The sequence below is a fragment of the Gavia stellata genome, chromosome 32 (assembly GCF_030936135.1).
Source record: "Gavia stellata isolate bGavSte3 chromosome 32, bGavSte3.hap2, whole genome shotgun sequence".
In the NCBI taxonomy this organism is placed as follows: Eukaryota; Metazoa; Chordata; class Aves; order Gaviiformes; family Gaviidae; genus Gavia; species Gavia stellata.
The window spans coordinates 1,994,192-1,999,120 of record NC_082625.1 but is presented as its reverse complement, the minus strand read 5'-3'; positions in this window follow the sequence as shown (position 1 = coordinate 1,999,120).

The following is a 4,929-nucleotide window of genomic DNA, read 5'->3' as shown; positions in this document are numbered from 1 at the left end:
ATTAAGGTACCTCCTGGCCTCTGTGAAATATGTCTTTAATTGCCGTTTTCACGAAATGCAAGGCTGAATCGGGCGTGGGTTGTCTGGCAGTGGGCAGCGTGGGAGCCCAGCGGTGCCCAGTCCCGTCCCAGCGTCGGGCAGTCCATCTTCTGAGACTTCAGTTCCCTCTTTGCGAGAGGGACCAGCTATCGGGTCCCTGTAATACAAATAAAAAATCTTGGTTTGTTGGGCTTTGCTCTTGTCTTTAAAATAGTGAATGTTACTCCTTCTCCCTTTACCAAATGTTAACTTCCCTTAGATTTTGAGACTCGGTGTAAAAGATAAAAGGCGACACTTTTCAAACTTCACTATTCAACTTCAAGCATTTTACAGAAGACCCTTTTTTTCACACAAAGTATTACTCCTTCTAAAACTCAGACCAATTTATAATCTCTTTATTTAAGCACTCCAAATTGCTAGTCACTTCTAAATAGAGTTATTAGTTTCAGGCTTTCTACTTGTATTTATTATCTTTGATGAAAGAGAGGGTGGCGGGAGAGGAAAATGAGTGGAGGCAGAGGAGGGAAATAGGAGAAATGAAGGGAAGGAGGTGGAAAAGGGAACAAAGAAATCGATTAAATAATTTTGCTCGCTTATCTTCCCTAAGGATGATTACGTTTCTCTGGAAAACATCCCCTTCATTCGATGTGTTAATATTTAATTAGTTGCTGATCATTAAGTGCTTATTGCTGTTGCTAATTTGGACAGGGAAGCGATGGTAAATGTTGTTTCTGATGGGGTGCTGGTGACAATCTTGCTTGCTGCTGGGAACGTAAGTAGGTTAACAGGGCAGGTATTTTTAAGTCTCATTTGCCTGGCAGCATCTAATCTTCCTTGTACCCAAACTTGAAGTAAACCTCTCGATGCCTTTTCGTTGGGGGGTGCAAAGGCCACGGGAGCGTTGTCCCAAAGTCCCGGCAAGGGTCCATGAGACAGCAAATGTACAGTAAAGGGTTTAGCCTTTTTGCCCTAACGTAACATTTGTTGGTGTGAGGTGCTGAAAACTCATTTTCATCATTTGGGCATGTGATATAAAGCTTCAGGATCTGAAATATTACAGTAACCATGGCTACCAGTGACTTATCTGAGGGAGTTTGACTTTTGTTTTGATTTTAAGTGTCTTAATTGTAGTTTAAAAATCAGAATCTGAATGTGTTTTTTACTTAGGCATGAAACTAAAGGCATTAAATGATTTGCATTATTAAAATATCTATAATGCTGCCTTTCAAAGGTTCTTAAAGAAGGCCCTTAATATTCATACCCTATGTTCTAAATAAAGTTACTCTTCAGCTTTATGTTAGCTCTGCAGCTCTCGCCATAAAAAAAATTCTTGCAGGCTTGAGTGCACAGAAGGTGCCTCGCTGGCTATTTTGCAATCCCAAGTCCTTTGTTTATGCACAGAAAAGCTGTGGCACTACGTACTTGATGCGTGCGAACACACACACGCACGCGCGTGCGCGCGCTGCTGCTTTTCCTCTATTCTCTTTTGTACCCCAGCCATGCCCCACGGGGTCCTACCTTTAGAGCTTGTGTTTACTGTAGAGGCTGGCTGTTGGAAGGTTGCCCTGCTTAGGAATCTTGCCAACCCCCTTGAGTTTCTCCTGTATGAAAAATTACCAAGCACCACCTGCCCAGAGAGTGGGAAAACGTGGGTGGATATTAGCAAGGATGCTGAAGTGGGATGGATAGTGAGCCTCGCTAGCACCGAACTATCCCTCCTTCCAAGGAGGACCATGTTATACAAGACGAGTAGGAAGATGACAGGCAGTTGTGTAGCAAAAGATTTTTCTTATTTAACGCAATCCCTGAAATATTATAATCTGGCCTGGTGTAATTCTCTCCATTTGTACTCGTGCAGTAGTTGCAAACATGCTGAAATACGAACTCATGCTTGGTAAGCCTTTAATTCCAGCTTTGATGTTTTTAATCATCAGTACAGATTTGGTAAAAATGATTCATTAGCCTGAAACGCATCTTGGATTACACGTGATGTTGTGGAGAATCGAGGAGGCAGAGACAGGGGCCGGTTGTTCTTTGGGACGTTCTTTGTGCCTCATCTGAACTGATTCTTGAAGTACGGCCCTCAGCTTCAGAGGCCTCTTGGGTGTCCAGCCCTGCGTTCAGATGCCTCCTCACTGCATCTGTTTCTGGTCAAAAAATCAAGCAGTCCTTGCTCAGAAACATGTCAGCTAAGGATGTGGTCAGCGTGCTTGGGGCAAGGATGAGCACATGGCCAAGCTCCTGCAATAGGTACAGCAGCAGAAGGAGAATTTCTGGGCTTGTTTGCCTTCCCTGTCTGGCTGGAACCACTGCCTTAACCCTTGGTTTAACATTTTCACAAGCCTGCAATGTACATTCGGTTTTGGGTTGATTTTCCCCAAGCTACGGTTGCCGTGCTGAACTCTATCCTGCAGCGACTGGAAAGGATTGAAAGCAATCTGGCTTCAGAGCAGCAGCTTGGAGACAAATCCTCAATCCCATTACTTGTTCCCTGGCAGTCCCTTTTTGAAAATCGGGTACCAGTGATGTTATCGGAGTCTTTGAGGGTGCTGCCCAAAATGGATTGCCCTTCTGAATCAACGTGTCTATTGAATTCCAGCTGCCCCCACCATTCGTGCGATGGATGCAGTTACATGAATATAAAGATGCCTTTCACTGCTACAGCTGTTTCCATATGGAAAGTAGGATTTCTGTTCTGGTAAAGTCACCTTTATACCAATGTATTCATGTTAGAGGCCCCGATCATGTAAACGTTTTCAGATCCCCTCGCAGATCACTGTGAAGCCTGTGGGACGTGCAGTGGAAGTGCTGCTTGATGTGAATGTGATTTTTGTGTTCTACATTTTTTCAAAGGATAAATTTGACTGGGTGCAGCCAGACACACTTGACCCCCCTCCGAGCTGGCATGCTCGACTCCTGACAAAGGACGCTCTGGCCGCAGAAAGCTTCGCAAAGCTCTGTGGCAGGGGAAGGGCTTCACTCGGTGCCGTCCTTTTGAGCACAAAGACCAAAACCGAGGAAAATTCCAGAAGCTCTCCAGCCCTGCCTCCATCAGAAGGGGAAGGGGGAAGCAGCAGAATAAACACTTTCTCACTATTGTGTGATGAAAGGCTTTTATCTTGAAGGCATGTTCTGAACTGCTGAGGAGTAGATGCAGCTCTTCCAAAGTTTGTCTGCGAGGCTGTTTCTTCTGTAACAAATTGTTAAGCAACAAGTACACGGCATATTCAGATCTCAAATAAGATAGGGACAGCCTCACAAAGGCACTTTCAGATGTTCAAGGCTTCCTTTTGTGCTTTTTTTTTTTTTTTTAGTCTCTGACATCCAACTGCTGCCTCTCTTCTTCCTCTGTTCCTAATGCAGCGCAAGGAGTGGAGAGCAAGGCCATGCGGCATAATGCACGCCGCTGCTACGGTGTGCCCCGTGGTACGGCAGCCTGGTTTGAGCCAAGCCTGCTTTTATCACAAATCCCTTTTTGCTAACCGCCGTGCAAACTGCGTTTGTTGCTGTTTTCTCACCTCTCGTCCTCCCTGCTTTGTTTTTTGTAAAGTCTCTTACTTGGTTTCTCATGCTTTTGTGTGGATTTCATTTTGCTTCCAGCTTGTGTGTTTCTTCTAAAAATTCTTTTTTTCCAGACTGAAAAAAAATGGACATTATCAATGCTTCTCTTACTGTTAGGTTTGGTTTTGTTTTGTCTTTTTTTTTTCCTCCCCTGGAGGATTGTGTAATCATTGGATCCTTTCATTCTATACCTGTAAATAGACAAAGGAACTAGTACAGGGAGTTTTTCAGGGGTAGCTGTTCACAATTACCTACTGAAATGAATTGCACATGCAAACACGTTTATTCCAGCACAGAAATGTCTACCCGCCCAGATTTAGTCCTCCATCTACTTTAAACTTACACTCTGGTTATTAACAGTGCTTGTAAAAGTTAATTGAGAAAAAGGGAAAAAAAAGAGGAATGTTTGTTCCGGTAAAGCTTGTTGTTTGAAGAGGCACCCGCACTGGGCGGGTTGTGGATATAGTGAAAGCAATCGCATATGGGTAAGCCCTTAGGCTGGGAGAAGGAATTTTTAAAATTGGTCTGAAAAAAACACTGAAGAACATTCCCATGAGAAGAACCCTACAGGAGATAGAGTCTAATGAAGGTATGGTAAACTCAGGAGTTACCATCTCCCAGATGAGCTGCGGGAGCCATCTGTGCATATTTTACCTGTCCATTGTGAAGCAAAATGGGTTTGCTCGGTGAACGATACTGTGTTCAGAGGCAAGATCATTTCCTTGCTTATGCTCGATGTTTCCTCCTTTGGACTCCAGCGAATCAAAGCCATTGTTCCAGAGAGGGAGAGTAAAATGAGTTTGACGTGATGAATATTCATGCACTCGCTCCCTCCAATCTCCTTCCTCTTTTGCCGTGGGAAGAGCTGGAGTGGATAGACATTTCTTGGCTCGCGGAGTAATGGATAAAGGTCTTGTCAGCAACTGACTTTTTGCTAATCCCTTTTATTATAGGAAGGATGTTGTAGCTGGACTCCACTCTCTGAACTAAGACTTTTTAGTATGCTTTGACTTTAAGTTAGGAATTTCAGATCTGTGCTACAAGAAACACAGCTCACCGGTATCAGGCATCCCAGTAGGAACTCGTATGAATTTTGAGGCACATTCCTGAGCCTGAGGAGTTTTGTAACAGACTGCAAAGATCTGATATCTGCATCCTGCAGCATCCCAAAGAGCTCTAGAGCTACTCGCCCAAAGCGGCTGCCCTCTCAGTGCTCTGATGAACATCACAGATTTCCCCTAACTCGCCCGTTCTGTAAAGCTTGCAGGAAATTACAATCCGATAAGTTAGGCAAGTAGCAAGTTCTGTCCCTTGTTCCGTATTGTTTGA